Genomic DNA, 27,792 nt, shown 5'->3' on the forward strand with positions numbered 1-27,792 from the left:
AAAGGTGTATGTAAAAGGTTTTATTTCATTTTTTATCGTAATCACTGACTAAAGCTCATTCTTGTCATCTCACACTTCCCCCACTCCCCTTGGAATAAGTGGCTGTTGTAGTGTTTGGTCTGCTTCGCTTCACACTTGGCTGATCCCATCTTTTTTTCTTCTTGCATTTCTTCTAATGGTGCTTGGATGAAAAACAGGATAATTTTCACTGCTTCCTTCCATCTTTACATCATCATGTCATCTCTCTACTAATCATACATGCTTTGCAATAAACCTTGTAATCGCAGTAGCTGTCCAGCAGAGCTGAGAAAGTCATGCAGTGAAAGTCTAAAACAATAAGATAATTTTGTTGTGTTTTTTACGCTCCAGCCACTGCAGGCTCAAGAGGCCCTGCTCCTGCCCCGGCTCGTGCTACTGCCCCTGCTCCTGCCCTTTATCCTGCTCCTCCAGCATCGTGGACCCCTGGCCAGGTGTCCCAGTCGCCTGCAGAGCTTCCTGTCCACTGGAAAGAGCAACTCCCATCTTTGCAGCAAGGCCTTCAACCCCTATCCCTCTGCACCAGGACCATCCTCACTACAGCCACACACAGGACTGCAGCGCCCTGCCCAGCCTCCTCTGCAGTCTCCTCCTCTGCGCCCTGCCCAGCCTCCTCTGCAGTCTCCTCCTCTGCGCCCTGCCCAGCCTCCTCTGCAGTCTCCTCCTCTGCGCCCTGCCCAACCTCCACTGCAGTCTCCTCCTCTGCGCCCTGCTCAGCCTCCTCTGCAGTCTCCTCCACAGCCTTCTGTCCTGCCAAGTGCTGCCTCTGCTCCTGCAACATCAACTGTGTCATGTGTTGCAGACCAGGCTCCTGTAAGTAAGCTTCTCATTATTCGTGTGCAGGTGCTGCAGCGTGATTTCCAATGACCACAAAAAAAGAGGCCGCATTTCCTCTGTGCTGGAAACTTTGCACTGGCTACCTTTTAATTGTAGATTTAATCAAAAAATTGCGCTTTAAGCCATGCAAGCTGAAATGTTTGCGGCCCGGCAGCAGCAAGGAGGATGTATGTTTCGGTCTAGGGGTATGATTCTCGCTTAGGGTGCGAGAGGGCCCGGGTTCAAATCCTGGACGAGCCCATTATTAGGCTTTGCTTTTAATCTCTTCAGCCTGATTAGGGCAACCAGGATATTTCTGAGAAATTGGGGATAAAATGTGCAAGAGAGAGGCTGGTTAGCTCAGTTGGTTAGAGCGTGGTGCTAATAACTTCAAGGTCGCGGGTTAGATCCCCGTACGGGCCACTCATTTTCTCTCTGGGGCCTCTCCGTAAAAAGGATGGACAGCACTGGAGAATGCAGGCATCGATCCCACTACCTCTCGCTTGCGCCTACTGCTTCCTACCGATTGAGCCAAAGTAAGCCCAAAGTAAGCCCACGTGAGCCAATCGTGTTTCTCTGCTGTGGCTTACTTTTGACCAATCGCGTTCTCTCCTGTGGCTTACTTTTGACCAATTTTGTTTCTCTCCTGTGGCTTACTTTTGACCAATCGCCTTTCTCTCCTGTGGCTTACTTTTGACCAATCGCGTTTCTCTCCTGGCTCTGCTAGGGTGGCTTACTTTTGACCAATCGGCGACCGCTATTATTATCGTCATCTTTGCAACAGGTAAGTCTATTCTTCACGACTGTATAATCGATCATTATTTATTCATAAACAGTGTTTGTTTTTAGACAATTAAACATGCCAATAAAGCTAGCTAGCGTGTAATAGCACACGTTTTCTTCTGTACATGTGAACCTGCAACTTTACCATGATATACAGTAAAAAACATGCCACTACTGTCAAGATTATTAGCCGACCGCTAATTAAGCTATATCCTCCTTAAACCATTTTTTTTGTTGTTGTTAATTTAGTATTTTTTTGTGTCATTCATTACATTATTTTGAGCAAAAGAAGATTTTTACTAAAACCTTTAAAAAAAAAGTTTAATTCATATATGTTATACTATACTATGTTATACACCAGTATACATATTTATGTTATCTTTTTAAATACTATGTTATACATATTTAAAAAGACATGAATAGGCAAAAACAAGTGTTTTTTTGTTTCAACAAATGATTCTCAACTATGTTATAAAAGATATACCAAAACGATTTGATATACCATTTTAGGTTTTAGATCTGTTTGATGATCATATTATTATGAATTGTCATAAACGCCTTTATGTTATATTTGGTGTTTCTTAGTAATCTCTGCCACAAAAGCTAAACAAAACAAAACGATTTAAGCATGGCATGATACCAGCAAGATTGTACCAAGAAGTGTTATTTATTTTCTTATTAATAAGATCATCACACTATTTACAATTTGTACACAAGGCAATTCAAAGTGATTCACAGTTGTATAAAAAACAATAATGCTTATGCTCATAATAATAATAATCATTAATTATTATAATATTATAATAATTAATTACATAAAAAACAAATGCTGTAGTAAAATACTTTCAGTTGGAATATGACAGCTATGTAACGTTCTGTTTATGCCTGTGTCCTTTCAGATTATGTATGCATACCCGGTTTTACGGAGAACCTCTGAGGGTCGACTCCTTATGGGGCCAACTGAGGAGGCCAATAGGAGGAAGATCGTGTTGGCAGGGAGGGCCAGGTGTAAGGAGGAGGTCCTGGCTGAGGCCACTGCCTTTGTGAGGCAGAATGGAGGGAATCCTGGAGACCAGTTCCTGGTTCTGGCTCACTGCAAGATCCAGTTTGGGAAACACCAGGGTCAGAGGTTCCTGTGGCTGCTGGAGAACTCACTGGGGTATGCTTGCTATCTGGTCAGCAGCATTTTGGGGGAGGAGGAGAGGGACAACCCGCTGTCGGACAACAAACACCTGTTCCTCAGATACACCTCGCAGATCAGGGAAGTAGGCGAGGCTGTGGAGGTGTATCAGAAAAAACAGGCCATGCTGCAGGAGGCCCAGAGGACAGGAGACTCTGGATGTCTGATGGTGGAGTTTGGGGATTTTAAGGGTAGGTCAATGAAGGAGGTGTATGAGGACCCAAGCAAGGAGGCCCAGGCTCTCATCACCTACCTGAAGAAGGCAAAGGCCAGGCCTAACACCAATATGGCCCTTTTCAAAGCACACGTGCTGAAGAGGCAGGCTCCAGCCCACGTGCCCCCACCACTGTGCCCACTGCATCTGTCCTCACTGCTGCTGTGCCCACTGCCACTGTGTCTGTTCCTCCTCCAACTACTGCCACTAAGAACAGGCCACTGCTGGCGACCAATGTGAAGGCCCTGTTGGCGCGGGGGAAGCATTTATTTGCTTCACAGCTGGCACAAAAGATTTTGGCTCCAGCCAAACCCTGTAAGTGATTTGCAAGCTTTAAAATCATTACAGTATATATTATGCAGTATATATGTCTAACGAAAATACGTGTTCAACAGCTGCAGGACCACGTGTACATCCTGCGTCTGAGTCCGCAGCCCGGAGACAGCTCTTTACATGTGGTGAGTATCACTTAACGCATACAAGTGTGTTGGTGACATGTGCTTAGTGCTTTATGTTATTTTACAGACTCTGCTGCTACGGATTTTTTTGAGGAGGAAGATGACCTGGAGATGGCAACTGTAGCCTCGCAAGCTGAGGAACAACTTCCTCAAGGTATGTAAATCTTAAACAATATTTTACAAACAATTACAAATAAAACAAAACAGTATTTTTTAAATGACATATTATTTTATTTCACAACACAGAGGAATGGCACTTCTCAGGTGTCTATCTACATTCACTCTTTGAGTGAACATCCTCAAAGGAAAAAAGATAATTTAAAGGTGTATGTAAAAGATTTTATTTCATTTTTTATCGTAATCACTGACTAAAGCTCATTCTTGTCATCTCACACTTCCCCCTCTCCCCTTGGAATAAGTGGCTGTTGTAATGTTTGGTCTGCTTCGCTTCACACTTGGCTGATCCCATCTTTTTTTCTTCTTGTATTTCTTCTAATGGTGCTTGGATGAAAAACAGGATGATTTTCACTGCTTCTTTCCATCTTTTCATCATCATGTCATCTCTCTACTAATCATACATGCTTTGCAGTAAACCGTGTAATCGCAGTAGCTGTCCAGCAGAGCTGAGAAAGTCATGCAGTGAAAGTCTAAAACAATAAGATAATTTTGTTGTGTTTTTTTACGCTCCAGCCACTGCAGGCTCGAGAGGCCCTGCTCCTGCCCCGGCTCGTGCTACTGCCCCTGCTCCTGCCCCTTATCCTGCTCCTCCAGCATTGTGGACCCCTGGCCAGGTGTCCCAGTCGCCTGCAGAGCTTCCTGTCCACTGGAAAGAGCAACTCCCATCTTTCCAGCAAGGCCTTCAACCCCTGTCCCTCTGCACCAGGACCATCCTCACTACAGCCACCCACAGGACTGCAGCGCCCTGCCCAGCCTCCTCTGCAGTCTCCTCCTCTGCGCCCTGCCCAGCCTCCTCTGCAGTCTCCTCCTCTGCGCCCTGCCCAGCCTCCTTTGCAGTCTCCTCCTCTGCGCCCTGTTCAGCCTCCTCTGCAGTCTCCTCCACAGCCTTCTGTCCAGCCAAGTGCTGCCTCTGCTCCTGCAACATCAACTGGGTCCAGTGTTGCAGACCAGGCTCCTGTAAGTAAGCTTCTCATTATTCGTGTGCAGGTGCTGCAGCGTGATTTCCAATGACCACAAAAAAAGAGGCCGCATTTTCTCTGTGCTGGAAACTTTGCACTGGCTACCTTTTAATTGTAGATTTAATCAAAAAATTGCGCTTTAAGCCATGCAAGCTGAAATGTTTGCGGCCCGGCAGCAGCAGGGAGGATGTATGTTTCGGCTCATTGGTATAGGGGTATGATTCTCGCTTAGGGTGCGAGAGGTCCCGGGTTCAAATCCTGGACGAGCCCATTATTAGGCTTTGCTTTTAATCTCTTCAGCCTGATTAGGGCAACCAGGATATTTATATCCCGGGTTTCGGCAGAGGAACCACGTCCGCCTCTTTTAGTCTACCTGATTCCACCTAGTCTCATCGCTATCTGCCTCTCAGACAGCCAGCTATCAGGAAGTGTTGGTTCCATGGTGTAATGGTTAGCGCTTTGAATCCAGCGATCCCAGTTGCAATCTCGGTAGAACCTTTTTAGGTTCTTTGCGGAAGGGTGGGAAAAAACAGAGGTGATGCACAACTGCTGACGTGGCAGTGAAATTGGCACTCTCAAACAGAGTCGGAATTGGGGAAACATGTGCTGCGTTCCAAACCGCATACTTCCCTACTATTTAGTATGGGAAAAGAGTAGGCGAGCGAAAAAGTATGTATTAATCCAAAAGAGTAGGCGAGAATTACCTGGGTGACGTACCAATTATCGCGAGATTTGGACTTAAGTGCGTTCGAATGTGCCTACTTTCCTACTATATAGTAGGCGAAAACAGTACGTGAAGGAAGCAGTACGTTCGAAACATCAGTATTCATAAAAGAGTAGGGGAGAAGTTCCCGGATGGCTTACTGCTTCCGGCCCGATTTTTGAGTGCTCAACCGATGGATACTCTTCTATCCCAGGAGGCCACGCGAGAGCATACGTCATTATCAAACATCACGGAGATCAGCGACGCCGGGGGTTTTCAAATGTGAGTAAACACGGTTCCTTATGTGTTAAACTACAATAGAGTAGACGTTTTAACTGTTGAAGGTGTAAAGTAGTTAGACAGTATAGTATAGTTGTGATTTTGCTGTAAAACATGTTTTGTATAGCTAGCTAACAGGGGAGCTCTAAGCACATGTAACGTCTCTAAAGTGGATTTACATAACCATATACATCTTAAACACGCTTATTTAAAATGTCTATTTACATCTGAAAGGAAAATATTGTAAGTATTGACATATTGCAGATGAGCACATCACAACATGAAAAAGACATCTGAGTGATGTATGTGTGGCATTATCATAGGATAGGATAACGTTAATTCACTGTTGTCAACACTGTTGACATTAGACTAATGTGCTGTAAATAAGGTAAATAAACAAATCTATAAAGTAACTAAACATGTTTTTATTCAGACTGGTGTGAGCACTGAGGATGAGGAGCCCAGAGCTGAATCCTGGAAACGGTGCCATGGATGAGACTGTCATAAGATCTCTCCATCTGCCCTTATCGCCTCAGATTGTGAAGCGCAGCGCAGCAACAAGCTCCGGCACGAAGGCACGGTCACCTCTGGTGAATTCATCAGAATAAAGCCGCAGAATGGGAACCGCTGTGTTGAGATGGCAGTAGGATGTGGGCTTCAGCGCCCAAATACATGCTTGTAGTTTGAATAAAGATTTGTTTCATGTGCATGCATTTGTTTATTGTGTGATGGTTACTTTTATTTGTTCTTTTACTCATTTATTCATGTTTCTTATTGTTGTCAGTATATAAAATATAATTATTTAATGTATGCATTAATTCATTGCTTGACTGACAATTGAGATGTTCACGTGTATTCATGCATAATTCAATTCAATTCAATTCAAATTTATTTGTATAGAGCTTTTCACAATACACTATTGTGGCTATTCCAGAGTTTAGGAGCTAAATGCGAGAACGCCCTCCCTCCTTTAGTGGACTTAGATATCCTAGGAATGACCAGAAGCCTCGAATTTAGTGATCTTAAAGAGCGCGATGGATTGTATGGTGATAGAAGGTCTGTTAAATACACAGGAGCTAAACCATTTAGGGCTTTATAGGTCAATAGGAATACTTTGTAATTGATACGTAACTTAATAGGTAACCAGTGTAGAGATGATAAAATAGGTGTTATATGATCATATTTTCTTGATCTAGTAAGAACTCTAGCAGCTGCATTTTGCACTAACTGTAGCTTGTTGATTGAGGATGCAGGGCAGCCAGCTAATAAAGCATTACAGTAATCTAGTCTCGAGGTCATGAATGCATGAACTAACTTTTCTGAATCAGAAACAGATAGCATGTTGCGTAGCTTAGCAATGTTTCTAAGGTGGAAAAAGGCTGTTCTTGTAATATATGAAATATGATTTTCGAAAGTCAAGTTGCGGTCTAGTATAACACCCAGGTCTTTTACTGTAGTGGATAAAGTAACAGGACATCATTCTAAATTAAAGTTGTATTGTAAGGGATTTTGTGGGTAGTTTTTTGGACCAATAAGTAGTACCTCCGTTTTATCTGAATTTAATAGCAGGAAATTACACGTCATCCAGCATTTTATATCATTTAGACACTCTGTCAATTTAGATAAGTTAGTGTTTTCATCTGGCCGTGATGAGATATATAATTGAGTGTCATCAGCATAACAGTGGAAATTAATTCCATGTTTTCTTATAATATTACCAAGTGGCAGCATATATATTGAGAATAGCAGAGGGCCTAACACCGATCCTTGCGGCACTCCATAGTCTTCTGACGTTATCTTTGATTTTTCCCCATTTAAACAGACAAAATGGTAACGGTCTGATAAGTACGATCTAAACCAGCTTAATGCCTGTCCCTGAACACCAGTGTAGTTTTGTAGTCGATCCAAGAGTATTTTATGATCGATAGTATCGAACGCAGCACTAAGATCGAGTAGAACTAGTATTGAGATACAGCCTTGGTCAGAAGCTAAAAGTAAATCATTTGTAATTTTAACTAGCGCAGTTTCTGTGCTATGATGCGGTCTGAATCCCGACTGGAATTTTTCATAGATATCATTTTCTTGTAAGAAAGAGCACAATTGAGCGGACACAATTTTTTCTAGTATTTTAGACATAAATGGAAGATTTGAGATGGGTCTGTAATTTGCTAAGTTATTTGGATCTAATTGCGGTTTCTTAATGAGAGGTTTTATTACTGCCAGCTTGAATATTTTTGGAACATGACCTAAAAATAAAGACGAGTTAATAATATTAAGAAGAGGCTCTAAGCATAACTCATATTACAAAACAAATTACATTTTGCTTGTTTTATTAAATTATATCATTTTTAGTATATATAAAAAAGTAATATAATTAAGTAATGGTCAGCATTTAATATTATTTTGTTTAAGTTTTGGGGTGGGCTAACAATGCAATTCATTCTGATGTAATATTAATTTTTTATGAGCGATACTTGCATTTTTCGAGTATAAAGTCAACAGTTTCTCCAAAGGAGATCTTCGAGCAGCGGCCTGTCTCCTTGTGCACTGCAGACAGTAAACGCAGAGGAAAACTGTTCTAGGTTGTGCTGTCGAGTTAATGATGTTATGAAGTGTTAGTGCACCTGTCGCTCATATAATTTAAACTTATAAACTTATTACATAAAGATCATGGAAAGATACTAGTTGTATCTAACAATGAACAATCATAATGACAAAACAGAAAACATAAAGATCATTGGTTTGTGTACATCATAATATGATATTTATACACAGGAAAAAAGAACAATAACAAGGCTAAATATCTTTAAACATAAATAGTTCTTCATAATACATTAAAAAATAGTTTTGTTGTTATTGTCTGAGGGATGAAACGAGAGGTAAATTCATCAAGAAAAGAGGAAAACTTGAAGGAGAAACTTTTTGGGTATAAAATAAAGAAATTAACAACATATTCAAGAGATAACGATTTTGGGGTTTCTTAAAAAATCGTTATAAGGAACTGTGGGTCACATTAGAAGGGTTTAAAATATAACAACTTAAATCAACCCTAAATGTATTCACAAAATAAATTGGCAGCTGTTTCTTCAACAATACCACAAAATGAGCAAGTTTCATCAATATCAAGATATTTACAGATAGATGAATTAAACGTGTCGTTCATCTTTTAAGTTGTTGCGCTTGTGATAACGTGTCGTAGGTCACATGATAACGTCAACATGGCGGATGAATTCCTGAGGTGTCCATCGCTCTCAAAGACAAAGACGAGGCGCGATCCCTAGCACGTGTGCAGGTGCTGCAGCGTGATTTCCAATGACCACAAAAAAGAGGCCGCATTTCCTCTGTGCTGGCAACTTTGCACTGGCTACCTTTTAATTGTAGATTTAATCAAAATATTGCGCTTTAAGCCATGCAAGCTGAATTGTTTTCGGCCCGGCAGCAGCAGGGAGGACGTATGTTTCGGCTCGTTGGTCTAGGGGTATGATTCTCGCTTAGGGTGCGAGAGGTCCTGGGTTCAAATCCCGGACGAGCCCATTATCAGGCTTTCCTTTTAATCTCTTCAAAAAAATTGGGGATAAAATGAGCCAGAGAGAGGCCGGTTAGCTCAGTTGGTTAGAGCGTGGTGCTAATAGTGCCAAGGTCAAGGGTTCGATCCCCGTACGGGCAACTCATTTTCTCTCTGGGACCTTCGCTCTGCTCTTCTCGAAAATGACTGGCGGTCTCCCAGACATGGCTGCTGGCTAAACCGCACAAGTACCTGGCCGAAATAGCTCAGTTGGGAGAGCGTTAGACTGAAGATCTAAAGGTCCCTGGTTCAATCCCGGGTTTCGGCAGAGGAACCACGTCCGCCTCTCTTAGTCGAGGCGGTCCATTGACCAAACGGCAGCTCTGATTACACCTAGCCTCATCGCTATCTGCCTCTCATACAGCCAGCTATCAGGGTGTGTTTGTTCCATGGTGTAATGGTTAGCACTCTGGGCTTTGAATCCAGCGAACCGAGTTCAAATCTCGGTGGGACCTGCATTTGCCAGGATGTGTGCAGTACCTCGTTCGAAAAAACATTTTCGGCAGCACTGAGCCGCAAGAGCTCATCTAGGTAGTGCCCCTTGAAGGGGGGCGTAAAAAGGATGGACAGCACTGGAGAATGCAGGCATCGATCCCACTACCTCTCGCTTGCGCCTACTGCTTCCTACCGATTGAGCCAAAGTAAGCCCACGTGAGCCAATCGTGTTTCTCTGCTGTGGCTTACTTTTGACCAATCACGTTCTCTCCTGTGGCTTACTTTTGACCAATCGTGTTTCTCTCCTGTGGCTTACTTTTGACCAATCGCCTTTCTCTCCTGTGGCTTACTTTTGACCAATCGCGTTTCTCTCCTGGCTCTGCTCCTGTGGCTTACTTTTGACCAATCGGCGACCGCTATTATTATCGTCATCTTTGCAATCTTTGCAACAGGTAAGTCTATTCTTCACGACTGTATAATCGATCATTATTCATTCATAAACAGTGTTTGTTTTTAGACAATTAAACATGCCAATAAAGCTAGCTAGCGTGTAATAGCACACGTTTTCTTCTGTACATGTGAACCTGCAACTTTACCATGATATACAGTAAAAAACATGCCACTACTGTCAAGATAATTAGCCGACCGCTAATTAAGCAATATCCTCCTTAAACCATTTTTTTGTTGTTGTTAATTTAGTATTTTTTTGTGTCATTCATTACATTATTATATACATTACTCCAGCCCACGTGCCCACCACCACTGTGACCACTGCATCTGTCCTCACTGCTGCTGTGCCCACTGCCACTGTGCCTGTTCCTCCTCCACCTACTGCCACTAAGAACAGGCCACTGCTGGCGACCAATGTGTAGGCCCTGTTGGCGCGGGGGAAGCATTTATTTGCTTCACAGCTGGTACAAAAGATTTTGTTTCCAGCCAAACCCTGTAAGTGGGTACGTTTTTTCTTTTTTCTCCATCCACTGCAGGCTCGAGAGGCCCTGCTCCTGCCCCGGCTCGTGCTACTGCCCCTGTTCCTGCCCCTTATCCTGCTCCTACAGCATTGTGGACCCCTGGCCAGGTGTCCCAGTCGCCTGCAGAGCTTCCTGTCCACTGGAAAGAGCAACTCCCATCTTTCCAGCAAGGCCTTCAACCCCTGTCCCTCTGCTCCAGGACCATCCTCACTACAGCCACCCACAGGACTGCAGCGCCCTGCCCAGCCTCCTCTGCAGTCTCCTCCTCTGCGCCCTGCCCAGCCTCCTCTGCAGTCTCCTCCTCTGCGGCCTGCCCAGCCTCCTCTGCAGTCTCCTCCTCTGCGCCCTGCCCAGCCCCCTCTGCAGTCTCCTCCTCTGCGCCCTGCTCAGCCTCCTCTGCAGTCTCCTCCACAGCCTTCTGTCCAGCCAAGTGCTGCCTCTGCTCCTGCAACATCAACTGGGTCCAGTGTTGCAGACCAGGCTCCTGTAAGTAAGCTTCTCATTATTCGTGTGCAGGTCCTGCAGCGTGATTTCCAATGACCACAAAAAAAGAGGCCGCATTTCCTCTGTGCTGGAAACTTTGCACTGGCTGCCTTTTAATAGTAGATTTAATCAAAAAATTGCGCTTTAAGCCATGGAAGCTGAAATGTTTGCGGACCGGCAGCAGCAGGGAGGATGTATGTTTCGGCTCGTTGGTCTAGGGGTATGATTCTCGCTTAGGGTGCGAGAGGTCCCGGGTTCAAATCCCGGACGAGGCCATTATTAGGCTTTGCTTTTAATCTCTTCAGCCTGATTAGGGCAACCAGGATATTTCTGAGAAATTGAGGATAAAATGTGCCAGAGAGAGGCCGGTTAGCTCAGTTGGTTAGAGCGTGGTGCTAATAACACCAAGGTCGAGGGTTCGATACCCGTACGGGCCACTCATTTTCTCTCTGGGACCTTCGCTCTGCTCTTCTCGAAAATGACGGGCGGTCTCCCAGACATCCCTGCTGGCTAAACCATTCAAGTATCTGGCCGAAATAGCTAAGTTGGGAGAGCGTTAGACTGAAGATCTAAAGGTCCCTTGTTCAATCCCGGGTTTCGGCAGAGGAACCACGTAATCTCTTTTAGTCTACCTGATTCCACCTAGCCTCATCGCTATCTGCCTCTCAGACAGCCAGCTACTCTGGCCTTTGAATCCAGCAATCTGAGTTCAAATCTCTGTCGAACCTTTTTAGGTTCTTTGCGGAAGGGAGGGAAAAAACAGAGGTGATGCGCAACTGCTGACGTGTCGGTGAAATTGGCACTCTCAAACCGAGTCGGAATTGGGGAAACATGGGCTTAAAAAGCAAAGGCTTCATTTGCTCCTTGCTATCGTGCTTCTGGACTCAATGACTTAAATCCTTGCTATCGTGCTTCTGGACTCAATGAGTTAAATCTCTGCTGCTCATGGGAAAAGTTGACACACGCCAAGGTTCCATGGTGCAATGGTTAGCACTCTGGGCTCTGAATCCAGCGATCCGAGTTCAAATCTCGGTGGGACCTGCTTTTGCCAGGAATGTGTGCAGTACCTCGTTCGAAAAAACTTTTTCGGCAGCACTGAGCCGCAAGAGCTCATCTAGGTAGTGCCCCTTGAAGGGGGGCGTAAAAAGGATGGACAGCACTGGAGAATGCAGGCATCGATCCCACTACCTCTCGCTTGCGCCTACTGCTTCCTACCGATTGAGCCAAAGTAAGCCCAAAGTAAGCCCACGTGAGCCAATCGTGTTTCTCTGCTGTGGCTTACTTTTGACCAATCGCGTTCTCTCCTGTGGCTTACTTTTGACCAATCGTGTTTCTCTCCTGTGGCTTACTTTTGACCAATCGCCTTTCTCTCCTGTGGCTTACTTTTGACCAATCGTGTTTCTCTCCTGGCTCTGCTCCTGTGGCTTACTTTTGACCAATCGGCGACCGCTATTATTAGGCAAGGCAAGGCAAGTTTATTTATATAGCACATTTCATACACAATGGTAATTCAAAGTGCTTTACATAGAAGAAATTAAAATAATCAAAAGAAATCAGAATAATTAAAACAGTTTGGAATAAAAGATAAAATACAGAAATAATCAAATGAAATCAGAATAATTAAAACATAAAATAAAATACAGTGCAAACAGTCGGACGAACAGTGGCACAGTGCTCATTCAGTAAATCCACAGTTAAACAGATGTGTTTTGAGTCTGGATTTGAATGTGACTACTGTAGGAGCACATCTGATCTCTTCTGGAAGCTGGTTCCAGCTGCGGCTGGCATAGTAGCTAAAAGCAGACTCGCCATGGTTAGAGTGAACCCTTGGTATTTCTAGCCGATGTGATCCTAATGATCTGAGTGATCTGTTGGGTTTATATTCACTGAGCATATCTGCAATGTATTGAGGTCCTAGGCCATTGAATGATTTATATACCAGTAATAATACTTTAAAATCAATCCTAAATGTAACTGGCAGCCAGTGTAAAGACCTGAGGACTGGTGTGATGTGATCATATTTTCTGGTTCTGCTCAGAATCCTAGCAGCAGCGTTCTGTATTAGCTGCAACTGTCTTATGGTCTTTTTGGGAAGGCCAGTGAGAAGTCCATTACAATAATCCACCCTACTGGTGATGAAAGCATGCACAAGTTTTTCTAAGTCTTGACTGGAAACAAAGCATCTAATTTTTGCAATATTTTTCAGGTGATAATATGCTGATTTAGTTATTGCTTTGACATGACTACTGAAACTAAGGTCTGACTCTAGAGACACACCCAGATTCCTGACTTGATTTTTAGTTGTTTGACCCCTAGACTGAAGGTATGCGTTCACCTTGAGAACTTCATCTTTGTTTCCAAACGCAATGACTTCAGTTTTGTCTTTGTTTAACTGAAGAAAGTTTTGGCACATCCAATTGTTTACTTCATCAATGCATTTGCAAAGGGAGTCAATGGGGCTGTAATCGTTAGGCGATAGGGATAAGTAGAGCTGTGTGTCGTCTGCATAGCTATGGTAAGCGATTTGGTTCTTTCTCATTATTTGGCTCATTGGGAGCATGTACAGGTTGAATAGGAGTAGCGCAAGAATTGAGCCTTGAGGGACTCCGCATGTCATGGATGTCCACTCAGACTTATGGTCTCCTATACTCACATAATAACCTCTGCCTCCTAAGTATGACCTGAACCATTTTAGGACTATCCCAGAAAGCCCGACCCAGTTTTCCAGCCTGTCAAGAAGTATTTTGTGATCGACAGTGTCAAATGCAGCACTGAGGTTGAGTAGTACCAGCACTGATAATTTGCCTGTATCAGTATTTAAGCGAATATCATTTATTATCTTTATGAGCGCGGTCTCTGTACTGTGGTGCGGTCGGAAACCAGATTGAAAATGGTCAAAGTATCCATTCGAGCTTAAGAATTTGTTCAGCTGATTGAAGACAACTTTTTCAATGATCTTGCCTATGAAAGGAAGATTTGATATCGGTCTATAGTTGTTTAATATGGTCTTATCCAGATTGCTCTTTTTCAGGAGGGGCTTGACGACAGCAGTTTTCAGGGAGGTCGGAAAACTCCCAGAGAGAAGTGAGGCATTTACCACTTCCAGGAGATCTGCTTCTAAGCTGTGTAACACATTTTTGAAAAAGGATGTGGGAAGTGCGTCAAGGGCGCAGGTTGATGTTTTTAGTTGCTCTACGGTTTCTTCCAAAATTTTGCCATCAATTTCTTCGAAATCAGACATAGTGGCTACTTTCTCGTGCTGTTGTCTGGTCTGCCTGACCCCAGCGCAACTCAAGGATGAGCTGATCACCTTTCTGATATTATTGATTTTCTCAGAGAAGAAAGAAGTAAACTCACTGCACTTTCTCACTGAGAGCATTTCACTGGGAATCTGGCTTGGGGGGTTTGTCAGTCTCTCTACAGTAGCAAAAAGAGTGCGCGTGTTGTTTATATTGCTGTTTATAATATTCGAGAAAAAAGTCTGTCTAGCTTTGCTTAGTTCCTTATTGAAAGCATGGATGCTGTCTTTGTAGATGTTATAATGGACTACAAGTTTTGTCTTCCGCCACATGCGCTCTGCTTTTCTGCATTGTCTTTTCATATTTTGCACTGCTGTTGAGTTTCTCCAAGGTGCTTTTTGTCTGCCACTCTTCTTCCTGACTTTCACAGGAGCAACATCATCAATTACACTCTTAACTTTTGAGTTAAAAGAATCAAGGAGAAAATCAACAGAGTCAGCAGATATGCTTGGTGTTAAAGATATAGCCTTCATAAATAGTACACTAGTGTTCTCATTTAAGCATCTCTTCTTGACAGACACAGATCTAGCTTCAATGGCAGGAGAGATCAATATATCAAAGAAAATACAAAAATGATCAGACAGTGCTACATCCTTAATAACAATTGATGAAATGTTTAGACCCTTACTGATAAGTAAATCTAGAGTGTGTCCACGATTATGTGTGGGTCCATGTACATGCTGAGTCAGATCAAAAGTTTTTAACTCTTCGGGGTCGCCGATCACGCCGGCGTGATCAAGTTACATGACCAGTTTAAGACGTCAAAGCATAAAAACAAAGTCACGTTGAGCGCTGCCGTCCACTTCTGTTGAAAGTGCTGGCTTGAAATTCTATTTTACTTTTTGTTTTGTGTTGATAGACCAAGTAAAAACGGAGATATGATCATTTAAACTTTATATAAAAAAATACTGACGCGTTCGTAAAAGAACGCAAGATGGGATGCGACAGGCGTTGCATTTATTCTAATAACTTCGTCGGTTTTTGTCATAAAACAAAACGGAGAAAAAATTGTGAATCTGCTGACTCTGCTATTCAGGCTGCACATTTTAGGGAATGGAGGAGGAGCCAACTGAGCTAAGACGCAAAATTGAAAGGCAGAGGATTTACGGAGTTGATAAAGATAGACATATATACGTTATATATATAGAGAGATATTATTGCTAGTTTTTGGAAGAGTTTGAGTAGATTTTGAGAGTAGTTTAGGAGTAGTGTAGATAGTTTAGGTAGTTTAGGAGTAGTTTAGGTAGTTTAGGAGTAGATTTAGCTAAACTGTTTTGAGGAGAGGCACAGATAAAAAATAAAAATAAAAAACACCTGATATTTGCTGTAAATAGTTGTATGTATAATTTGATTTTGTGTTCATTTTACCTATTGTATGGTATATTTGCACTATTGAGGAACCCTTCTTACTCAAGGAATGAAATCCCTGTAATGTAGATATCTGTGTAATTGTACATGAATTGTTTTGTAGAGTTTCTAAGCAAAAAAGAAAAGAAAAAACGCCTATTGCCCCACCTGCTTTTTGCTGCATATAGTTTAATTTTATCTCAATTTTAAATTTTTTATGTTGTATTTGCACTATTTGCGAACCCTCATACTCTGGGAATGCAAGGCCTTAAATATAGCTCTCTGAATAATTGTGTGCACAACATTTTTTAAAAAGTGGCTGAGCTAAAAAGAAAGAAAAAAAGCCTATGGCTACACACGCTTTTTTTTGTAAATCATATTTTTTTTGTATATAGGTTGATTATATCTGAATTGTACCTGTATATGTTGACATTTACAACTTGTGCTTACATTTTAAACCTTTTAAAATGCTTCATTGAGCATGTTTGTGTTTTTTGTAGTAGAAAAGCTATAATTTTTCTATTCGGATTTTGTGTTTTTTGTGTGATTTTGGGTCCAGTATGTTGATAGAGTACATCAAAGTGAAAAACTAATTGTCTGATCATATAGGTGATGTTGTGCTGAAAAAAATTATACCAAACATTGGTATGGTAAACATTTTTTTATGTTGCAAAATTTAAAAAAAATAAAAGTACTCAAAAACGGCCAAAATAGCCCAAGACTCCGAAGGGTTAAAACAGTTTCTATTTCTTTTGCCATATTGTTTTCTGCATTATCTATGTGAATGTTAAAATCTCCAGCAATGGCAAAGCAGTCAAACTCTGAGGAAATTGTTGATAACAGTTCTGTTAAGTTCTCAGCAAAAGCTGGAGAGGATTTTGGAGGCCTGTAAACAATGATAAGTAAAATGCGTGGAGCACCTTTTAACACAATACCCAGATACTGGAAAGACGGGTAATTCCCAAATGATATTTGCTTACATTGATAGACATCTTTATAAAGAGCAGCTAAACCTCCGCCTCTTCTGACAGCTCTGCAGACACTCATAAAAGTAAAGTTAGGAGGGGCTGTTTCATTGAGGACTGTTGCACTGCAACTTTCTTCTAGCCAAGTTTCATTTAGCATCATATAATCCAGGTTGTATGTGGTTATTAAGTCGTTGACTAAAAGTGATTTATTTTTAAGTGAGCGGATGTTTAAAAGTGCTAACTTAACAGTCTTACTTTTTGTCCCCACAGCAATCTTGGTATGTCGTGTAATAGGCACCAGATTAGATGGGTTTGCTGTACGGCTTTTGAAGGCCTTAGACTTTCTATCATGTAATCGAACAGCAATAGAAAAAGATACAGGCACACTGGGTTCCCGCTTGTTCTGTAAACATTTGAGAAAGTTATTGTTATAATAGCGAAAGTTATTGTTATAATCCCCCCCATAGCGGGGACCCGACACATATCACTGAGAGCTGGTATCAGTTGTTTTTGGTTCACCTCGAGCCGCTGGAGGAGGGTGTGGGCCCTGGCGCTGTGGCAGAGGCTGAAGAGCTCTCACAGGAGGAGGGGGAGGGGGAGGGGGAGGGCGAGCTGGGCCCGCAGGCTTTGGTGGTTGTGGGGCCTGGCGTGAGAGGGATTTTTGCTCTGGTGTTATTGGAGGCTGTAATATTCTGTCCTGGTTTCCCTGGCTGTTTTCCAGAAAGTCGTCTATGGGTGCTGTATCTTGGAGCAGTGCTGGTATGTCACAGTCTGTCTGTGGTGAGCTCTGTGGGCAGGGCTCAGCTGAGATTGTGTCCGTGAGCAGAGGATGTTGTGACTGAGTGGTGTTATCACTGTCCTTGTGTGATGTGTCAACCGCATGTCCATTCAGGTGCTGAAGTGAAATCCTGTGGTCATTCATACTGTATCCAGGTGTGTGTGTGCCATTCAGGTTGAGTGGATTGGCACACATTGCAGAAGGATGACGGAGGGAGAAGTAGATATTGTCCTTTAGCACTCTTGAACTAAGTTTGTTTGGGTGGTGGCCATCCTGTTGAAACAGTTGCCTCTGACTCCAGAAAAGATTGAAGTTGTCAATAAAGTTCACTCCTTTTATATTGCAGGTTTTTTGCAGCCATGTATTAAGCCCAAGCAACCGTGAAAACCTGTTTGTTCCTCTTGCTGGGAGTGGTCCACTGATGAATGTTTGAACTTTCAGTCTTTTAAGTGTTTCAAAAAGTTCATTGAAATCCTTTTTAAGAAGTTCCGACTGCTCTTTATGAATATCATTCTTCCCCACATGAATGATGAGTCGATTTGCAGTCTTATGTTTCATCAGAATGTTCTGAAGTTCCCTGTTTACATCAGAAGTTGTTGCTTGTGGAAGGCAGCACGTTGTTGTATCCCTGCTATTAATGTTTCTGATTACGGAGTCGCCCACTATCAGAGTCCTGGGCTCGGCTGCACTGTGAGCTGAGTGCCGCTGTCTGCTCGACCTTGAGCCCCAGTTAGCATCAGTGTTAGCTACTGGCTGATTCTGTCTGTGTGCGATCACATTCATCAAATTTGGGGATTCCTCATTCATTAATACTTCAAATCTGTTCTCAAGATGTATAGGCGGTGGTAGGAGACCAGTGTTTGCAGTCCTTGTCAGAGCCGTATCTGGGGTAGAGGATGCTACTGCAGTAATATGTGATGCTCGTGACAATCTGATGTCTCGAGTGCCTTTGGGTCTCGCACCCTGTTTGTGCCATCGGTTAGTAAAATGATCGGCTTGTTTCTCTACACTCAGTATGGCCTGTCGAGAAGCACTAGATTCATGGGACTCACCGGCTGAATGCTGAGGACGTCCATGACGAAGCTCTGTTGTGTGTTCCGTCTGGTTTGGTGGTCCCGCAATTAACTTTGTTTCAAGAATTGCAATCCTTTTTAAAAGTCTGTGGCAGTTGGAGCAGCAAGTAGATTCCAGAGGAGGCATTTTCTTATCCTTATGAATGTAGGCAGTTGTGTTTTCTCTTCCCCGGAATGTAAGCTTTCAGTGGGAGGCTGGTCGAATAAAATAATTCTGCTTTTTTTTGTAGTAATCCAAGCGTTTGAGCACTGTGCTGATTTGCTGAAGTTAAAATTAGGTGATAAAAGGAGATAAAATATAGAAATATAAAAGCGATAGAGCAAAGCGCGGAGCAGTAAGCGAGAGCGTCCGAACAGTAGCTGAGCAGGAAGTAGTCGTCATCAGTAGTAATTATCGTCATCTTTGCAACAGGTAAGTCTATTCTTCACGACTGTATAATCGATCATTATTTATTCATAAACAGTGTTTGTTTTTAGACAATTAAACATGCCAATAAAGCTAGCTAGCGTGTAATAGCACACGATTTCTTCTGTACATGTGAACCTGCAACTTTACCATGATATACAGTAAAAAACATGCCACTACTGTCAAGATAATTAGCCGACCGCTAATTAAGCTATATCCTCCTTAAACCATTTTTTTGTTGTTGTTAATTTAGTATTTTTTTGTGTCATTCATTACATTATTTTGAGCACAAGAAAATTTTTACTAAAACCTTTAAAAAAAAAAGTTTAATTCATATATGTTATACTATACTATGTTATACACCAGTATACATATTTATGTTATCTTTTTAAATACTATGTTATACATATTTAAAAAGACATGAATAGGCAAAAACAAGTGTTTTTTTGTTTCAACAAATGATTCTCAACTATGTTATAAAAGATATACCAAAACGATTTGATATACCATTTTAAGTTTTAGATCTGTTTGATGATCATATTATTATGAATTGTCATAAACGCCTTTATGTTATATTTGGTGTTTCTTAGTAATCTCCGCCACAAAAGCTAAACAAAACAAAACGATTTAAGCATGGCATGATACCAGCAAGATTGTACCAAGAAGTGTTATTTATTTTCTTATTAATAAGTTCATCACTGTCACAAACGAGACTCCCACTGTTCCACCTGCTCACCACCAGAGGGAACCCTCTTCTGAATATTAAACCATTTGAACTACATTTCCCACATACCTGGCACTGATTACCTTGCACCTGACCTTCATCAGTGGACTATTTAAGGTGCTCTCAGACTCTCCTTCTTAGCGAAGTTTTGTATTTACCCTGGTAATCATCTCTGAGCGTTTCTTCCCGTGTTTTGTCTTCCCGTGGATTACTTTTGGACTGTCTATTCTCATCTTGATTCTTTGCTGCCTGCCCTGGACTATATTCTATACTGGACTGATTTATGTAAGTTTGCTGCCTGCCCTGATCTTATGCCTGTTTCTGGATTACGAGTTGCCTTATCTCTACTGTTGTGTTTGCTGGTGATTGACCCTGATTGTACGACCACGATTATAATAAAACTGCAAATGGATCCTCATTCTCCTGAAGCTTCATTACAGAAAACTTCGCCATCACACGATCCAGCAGTTCTGGTTCAAATGTCCACAGAGATTTCCACTCAAGCTAACCAACTCGCCATTCATCAACATCAGCTAACCCATTTAACTACAGTAACGGAGGAGCTCGTCAGGACGCTACAGAGTTTGCAAATGTCACTTACGAACCCAGCACCTTCTCAACCGAACGTGAGTGTGGACGCTTCTCCACCACCTTCAGTCACAGTTAACCCACGTCTGGCTCTTCCTGATAAGTTTGATGGTAACCCAACTAAAAGTAAGGGATTTCTACTGCAATGTTCATTATTCATTGATCAACAACAAGCTATGTATAGCACCGATGCCAGCAAGATTTCCTTGGTATGCTCACTCCTCTCTGGCAAGGCGTTAGAGTGGGTGACGGCGGTTTGGAGAGAGGATGGTACTGCTTTTCCATCATTTGGCATCTTTCTTCAACGATTCCGGGAAATATTTGAACACCCGGAGGGAGGTATGAGAGCTGATGATCAACTACTCGCGTTGAGCCAGGGCAGTAGTACCGCAGCAGAATATGCTTTGACATTTCGTACTCTAGCAGCACAAACCGACTGGGTGGAGAGCACGCTTAAACTGCTCTTTCGCAAGGGACTCAGCTTGGAGTTGCATTCCGAACTGGCTTGCCGAGATGAAGGGAGATCGCTGAATCAATTCATCGAGCTAACCACTCAGATTGACAATCTGATTCGTTCACGTCGTCCACTCAGAACGGTACCAACCAGCACACAATACCCAGTCACTCTTTCTCAAACTGAACCCATGCAGCTCGGATATACTCATCTGACTCCGGAAGAACGAGAACGCAGCATACGTCAACATCCCTGCCTCTATTGCGGCCAACCGGGCCACCTGAGGGCTTCTTGTCCCACAAGACCTCCTCTTCGTAACTCCTCTTCGGTGAGTCCTTGTGTTCAAGCACATCACTCCAGTTCTTGTATCAAAGTACCTATAGTATTGTCTCTAGAGGGCAATCATATATCCACATCAGCTCTATTAGACTCAGGAGCAGCCGGGAACTTTATGTCTCATGAGTTTGCTCAACAACTACAACTCCCACTAATCTCTTGCAATTCTCAATTGGTAGTGGAAGCACTAGATGGACGGCCTCTCGGTGATGGAAGGGTTCTGCACACCACCGTGGACCTTCAACTACAGACTGGGTCCCTTCATACTGAGGTAATTCGTTTCTACATCATCACATCACCTCATAACCCGGTAATTATTGGACTCCCCTGGCTACGTCAACATAATCCCCTCATTTCATGGAAGGAAGGTCGGATCATCAAATGGGACCCGTCATGTCACTCCAACTGTTTAACTGGCAGCCCTTCACTCTCCATTCAGACTGTTACGCTAAAGGACGAACCTGTACTTTTCCCCACTCTTCCCATTGTATATTCCGACCTCGTCGAGCCTTTTAGCAAGACCAAGGCTATGGAACTTCCTCCTCACCGCTCAAACGACTGTTCCATCGAACTATTACCAGGGACAACACCACCTAAGGGTCGAATTTTCCCCCTATCACAACCCGAATCAGAAACCATGAAGTACTACATAGAGGAGGAACCTTCAAAGGGGTTCATCAGAGCATCTACGTCACTCACACACACAAGTATTTTTCCAAACTAGACCTCCGCAGCGCCTACAATCTCATTCGCATCCGGGAAGGTAATCAATGGAAGACAGCTTTTTCTACCAGCACTGGGCACTACGAATATTTGGTTATGCCTTTCGGGCTGTCCAACAGTCCTTCCGTATTTCAATCATTCATCAATGACGTCTTTCGGGACATGCTTGATCGTTGGGTTATTGTTTACATCGATGACATTCTTATCTACTCCAACACCTATGAGGAACACGTGCAACACGTAAGAACAGTATTACAACGACTCATTGATCACCAGTTATACGCCAAAGCAGAGAAGTGTGAATTTCACCAGACTACCACATCATTTTTGGGCTACATCATCAGTCAGGAGGGAGTCGCCATGGACGAGAAGAAGGTCAAAGCCGTTCTAGACTGGCCACTACCAGTAACCTTAAAGGAATTACAACGCTTTTTGGGATTTGCTAATTTCTACCGACGCTTCATCAGAAATTTCAGCTCGGTAGCCTCTCCCTTAACCTCTATGACTAAGAGAAATTCATCACACCTCACCTGGTCAACCACAGCACAGGAGGCATTCGCAGAACTCAAATCACGTTTCACATCTGCCCCCATCCTCCACCACCCTGATCCAGAACTCCCGTTTATAGTTGAGGTGGACGCTTCAAATACGGGCATTGGAGCCATCCTTTCACAACGGCACGGATCCCCATCCAAGCTCTATCCTTGCGCCTATTATTCCCGCAAACTTAACCCAGCCGAACAGAACTACGACGTCGAAAACCGGGAATTGTTGGCCATGAAAGCAGCTATGGAGGAGTGGCGTCATTGGCTGGAGGGGTCTAAACATCCGTTTGTGATACTAACTGACCACAAGAATTTGGAATACTTACGATCTGCCAAAAGACTGAATCCCAGACAAGCGAGGTGGGCCCTCTTCTTTACACGATTTGACTTCACTGTTACCTATCGTCCCGGTTCAAAGAACACCAAAGCAGACGCTTTATCACGCCAACACGACTGTTTAACTTCCATTAAATCCAAAGAAACCCTTCTTCCAGAGTCATTAATCGTGGCCCCAATTCAGTGGGACATCATGACAGAGCTCACTCAAGCCAATTCACAAGAGACCCCTCCTCCCGAATGCCCCCCTGACAAAACTTTTGTACCTCAGGATCTCTGTCAGAAAGTACTACAGCAAGTTCACTCCTTACTCAGCTCCGGTCACCCTGGAATTACGGCCACTGTTCACCTGCTTCAGAACAGCTTTTGGTGGCCAACCTTGCGTGCAGACACAATAAAATTCATTAATGAATGCATCACCTGTAACACAAGCAAACATCTCAGACAGTTACTATCTGGCCTACTGCAACCATTGCCAGTTCCCCACCGACCATGGTCCCATCTTGCCATAGACTTTATTACCGATCTCCCCAAGTCCAATGGGAATACCACAATACTCACTGTCATAGATCGCTTCTCCAAGGCCTGCCGTTTAATTCCACTTCCCAAGCTGCCTACAGCATTTGAGACTGCCGAACTCCTGTGCAACTTTGTGTTTCGCTTTTATGGCCTTCCTGAGGACATCGTGTCGGACCGAGGGCCCCAATTCACATCCAGAGTATGGTCCGCATTCTTCCAACAACTCAACATCAACATTAGCCTCACTTCAGGATATCACCCACAATCGAATGGTCAAACAGAACGTCTCAATCAGGAGATCACCCGGTTCCTCAGATCCTATTGTCATCAGAACCAAGCAGATTGGAGCCGATTCCTCATGTGGGCTGAGTATGCACAGAACTCACTCCAGAAACCCTCCACTGGACTAACTCCATTCCAATGTGTAATGGGCTTCCAACCTCCCCTATTTCCATGGTCAGGGGAACCTACCGAAGTACCCTCTGTCAACGATTGGCTCCAGAGAAGCGAAGACATCTGGAATCAGGCTCACACCCACTTGCTACATGCTGTCAGGAGACAGAAGTTGCAGGCCAATCGTCACCGTCGCCCCAATCCCGAGTATACTCCAGGTCAATGGGTCTGGCTATCCACTCGAGACCTACGCCTCAGACTTCCTTGCAAGAAACTCGGTCCCAGGTATGTGGGTCCCTTCCAAATTGTTAAACAAATTACACCAGTTTCCTTTCGTTTGGCATTACCCTCTAATTATCGTATCTCTCCCACTTTTCATGTATCACTTCTCAGACCCGCTGGTGGTCCGAGAGCGGAGGAGGAGGAGCAGACCAGTGACCAGGGCCCCATCTTGGTGGACGGCGAGGAGGCATATCAGGTTCGAGATCTACTCGATTCCAGACGCCGGGGCAGGCTCCTCCAATATCTGGTGGATTGGGAGGGGTACGGACCGGACGAGCAATCCTGGGTTAATGCAGATGACATACTCGACCCCACACTCGTGACTGAGTTCCATAGGACGCACCCGGAAAAACCGGCCCCTCGACCTCGAGGAAGACCCCGGCGTTGTTCGCCTCTTCGCGTCAGGAGACGCTCGCAGGGGGGGGGGGCTCTGTCACAAACGAGACTCCCACTGTTCCTCCTGCTCACCACCAGAGGGAACCCTCTCCTGAATATTAAACCATTTGACCTACATTTCCCACATACCTGGCACTGATTACCTTGCACCTGACCTTCATCAGTGGACTATTTAAGGTGCTCTCAGACTCTCCTTCTTTGCGAAGTTTTGTATTTACCCTGGTAATCATCTCTGAGCGTTTCTTCCCGTGTTTTGTCTTCCCGTGGATTACTTTTGGACTGTCTATTCTCATCTTGATTCTTTGCTGCCTGCCCTGGACTATATTCTATACTGGACTGATTTATGTAAGTTTGCTGCCTGCCCTGATCTTATGCCTGTTTCTGGATTACGAGTTGCCTTATCTCTACTGTTGTGTTTGCTGGTGATTGACCCTGATTGTACGACCACGATTATAATAAAACTGCAAATGGATCCTCATTCTCCTGAAGCTTCATTACAATCACACTATTTACAATTTGTACACAAGGCAATTCAAAGTGATTCACAGTTGTATAAAAACAATAATGCTTATGCTCATAATAATAATAATCATTAATTATTATAATATTATAATAATTAATTACATAAAAAAGAAATGCTGTAGTAAAATACTTTCAGTTGGAATATGACAGCTATGTAACGTTCTGTTTATGCCTGTGTCCTTTCAGATTAAGTATGCATACCCGGTTTTACGAAGAACCTCAGAGGGTCGACTCCTTCGTGTTGGCAGGGAGGGCCAGGTGTAAGGAGGAGGTCCTGGCTGAGGCCACTGCCTTTGTGAGGCAGAATGGAGGGAATCCTGGAGACCAGTTCCTGGTTCTGGCTCACTGCAAGATCCAGTTTGGGAAACACCAGGGTCAGAGGTTCCTGTGGCTGCTGGAGAACTCACTGGGGTATGCCTGCTATCTGGTCAGCAGCATTTTGGGGGAGGAGGAGAGGGACAACCCGCTGTCGGCCAACAAACACCTGTTCCTCAGATACACCTCGCAGATCAGGGAGGTAACGAGGCTGTGGAGTTGTATCAGATAAAACAGGCCATGCTGCAGGAGGCCCAGAGGACAGGAGATTCTGGATGTCTGATGGTGGAGTTTGGGGATTTTAAGGCTAGGTCAATGAAGGAGGTGTATGAGGACCCAAGCAAGGAGGCCCAAACTCTCATCACCTACCTGAAGAAGGCAAAGGCCAGGCCTAACACCAATATGGCCCTTTTCAAAGCATACGTGCTGAAGAGGCAGGCTCCAGTCCACGTGCCCACCACCACTGTGCCCACTGCATCTGTCCTCACTGCTGCTGTGCCCACTGCCACTGTGTCTGTTCCTCCTCCACCTACTGCCACTAAGAACAGGCCACTGCTGGCGACCAATGTGAAGGCCCTGTTGGCGCGGGCGAAGCATTTATTTGCTTCACAGCTGGCACAAAAGATTTTGTCTCCAGCCAAACCCTGTAAGTGATTTGCAAGCTTTAAAATCTTTACAGTATATATTATGCAGTATATATGTCTAACGAAAATACGTATTCAACAGCTGCAGGACCACGTGTACATCCTGCGTCTGAGTCAGTGAGGCAACTGTAGCTTCGCAAGCTGAGGAACAACTTCCTCAAGGTATGTAAATCTTAAACAATATTTTACAAACAATTACAAATAAAACAAAACAGTATTTTTTAAATGACATATTATTTTATTTCACAACACAGAGGAATGGCACTTCTCAGGTGTCAATCTACATTCACTCTTTGAGTGAACATCCTCAAAGGAAAAAAGATAATTTAAAGGTGTATGTAAAAGGTTTTATTTCATTTTTTATCGTAATCACTGACTAAAGCTCATTCTTGTCATCTCACACTTCCCCCACTCCCCTTGGAATAAGTGGCTGTTGTAGTGTTTGGTCTGCTTCGCTTCACACTTGGCTGATCCCATCTTTTTTTCTTCTTGTATTTCTTCTAATGGTGCTTGGATGAAAAACAGGATGATTTCACTGCTTCCTTCCATCTTTTCATCATCATGTCATCTCTCTACTAATCATACATGCTTTGCAGTAAACCTTGTAATCGCAGTAGCTGTCCAGCAGAGCTGAGAAAGTCATGCAGTGAAAGTCTAAAACAATAAGATAATTTTGTTGTGTTTTTTTACGCTCCAGCCACTGCAGGCTCGAGAGGCCCTGCTCCTACCCCGGCTCGTGCTACTGCCCCTGCTCCTGCCCCTTATCCTGCTCCTCCAGCATTTTGGACACCTGGCCAGTTGTCCCAGTCGCCTGCAGAGCTTCCTGTCCACTGGAAAGAGCAACTCCCATCTTTCCAGCAAGGCCTTTAACCCCTGTCCCTCTGCACCAGGACCATCCTCACTACAGCCACCCACAGGACTGCAGCGCCCTGCCCAGCCTCCTCTGCAGTCTCCTCCTCTGCGCCCTGCCCAGCCTCCTCTGCAGTCTCCTCCTCTGCGCCCTGCCCAGCCTCCTCTGCAGTCTCCTCCTCTGCGCCCTGCCCAGCCTCCTCTGCAGTCTCCTCCTCTGCGCCCTGTTCAGCCTCCTCTGCAGTCTCCTCCACAGCCTTCTATCCAGCCAAGTGCTGCCTCTGCTCCTGCAACATCAACTGGGTCCAGTGTTGCAGACCAGGCTCCTGTAAGTAAGCTTCTCATTATTCGTGTGCAGTTGCTGCAGCGTGATTTCCAATGACCACAAAAAAAGAGGCCGCATTTCCTCTGTGCTGGAAACTTTGCACTGGCTACCTTTTAATTGTAGATTTAATCAAAAAATTGCGCTTTAAGCCATGCAAGCTGAAATGTTTGCGGCCCGGCAGCAGCGTGGAGGATGTATGTTTCGGCTCAGTGGTATAGGGGTATGATTCTCGCTTAGGGTGCGAGAGGTCCCGGGTTCAAATCCTGGACGAGCCCATTATTAGGCTTTGCTTGTAATCTCTTCAGCCTGATTAGGGCAACCAGGATATTTATATCCCGGGTTTCGGCAGAGGAACCACGTCCGCCTCTTTTAGTCTACCTGATTCCACCTAGCCTCATCGCTATCTGGCTCTCAGACAGCCAGCTATCAGGAAGTGTTGTTTCCATGGTGTAATGGTTAGGACTCTGGGCTTTGAATCCAGCGATCCAAGTTCCAATCTCGGTAGAACCTTTTTAGGTTCTTTGCGGAAGGGTGGGAAAAAGCAGAGGTGATGCGCAACTGCTGACGTGGCAGTGAAATTGGCAATCTCAAACAGAGTCGGAATTGGGGAAACATGGGCTTAAAAAGCAAAGGCTTCATTTGCTCCTTGCTATCGTGCTTTTGGACTCAATGACTTAAATCTCTGCTGCTCATGGGAAAAGGTGACACACGCCAAGGTTCCATGGTGTAATGGTTAGCACTCTGGGCTCTGAATCCAGCGATCCGAGTTCAAATCTCGGTGGGACCTGCTTTTGCCAGGAATGTGTGCAGTACCTCGTTCGAAAAAACTTTTTCGGCAGCACTGAGCCGCAAGAGCTCATCTAGGTAGTGCCCCTTGAAGGGGGGCGTAAAAAGGATGGACAGCACTGGAG

At 43.9% G+C, this 27,792-nt stretch overlaps 7 non-coding genes across 7 annotated transcripts; all 7 read left to right on the forward strand.

Annotated features, from left to right (window-relative positions):
* Positions 1-1,201: 1,201 nt before the first annotated feature.
* Positions 1,202-1,275, forward strand: trnai-aau (transfer RNA isoleucine (anticodon AAU)). Its single transcript has one exon. It is a non-coding gene; the product is annotated as a tRNA-Ile (tRNA).
* Positions 1,276-9,066: 7,791 nt separating this feature from the next.
* Positions 9,067-9,138, forward strand: trnap-agg (transfer RNA proline (anticodon AGG)). The gene has a single exon. It is a non-coding gene; the product is annotated as a tRNA-Pro (tRNA).
* A 227-nt stretch (positions 9,139-9,365) lies between these two features.
* trnaf-gaa (transfer RNA phenylalanine (anticodon GAA)) lies at positions 9,366-9,438 on the forward strand. The gene has a single exon. It is a non-coding gene; the product is annotated as a tRNA-Phe (tRNA).
* A 1,824-nt stretch (positions 9,439-11,262) lies between these two features.
* Positions 11,263-11,335, forward strand: trnap-agg (transfer RNA proline (anticodon AGG)). Its single transcript has one exon. It is a non-coding gene; the product is annotated as a tRNA-Pro (tRNA).
* Positions 11,336-11,422: 87 nt separating this feature from the next.
* trnai-aau (transfer RNA isoleucine (anticodon AAU)) lies at positions 11,423-11,496 on the forward strand. Its single transcript has one exon. It is a non-coding gene; the product is annotated as a tRNA-Ile (tRNA).
* Positions 11,497-12,028: 532 nt separating this feature from the next.
* Positions 12,029-12,100, forward strand: trnaq-cug (transfer RNA glutamine (anticodon CUG)). Its single transcript has one exon. It is a non-coding gene; the product is annotated as a tRNA-Gln (tRNA).
* A 15,496-nt stretch (positions 12,101-27,596) lies between these two features.
* trnaq-cug (transfer RNA glutamine (anticodon CUG)) lies at positions 27,597-27,668 on the forward strand. The gene has a single exon. It is a non-coding gene; the product is annotated as a tRNA-Gln (tRNA).
* Positions 27,669-27,792: the final 124 nt, after the last annotated feature.

This window comes from Siphateles boraxobius, unplaced genomic scaffold, assembly GCF_051911475.1.
Source record: "Siphateles boraxobius isolate OS27281-9 unplaced genomic scaffold, OSU_SipBor_1 116, whole genome shotgun sequence".
In the NCBI taxonomy this organism is placed as follows: Eukaryota; Metazoa; Chordata; class Actinopteri; order Cypriniformes; family Leuciscidae; genus Siphateles; species Siphateles boraxobius.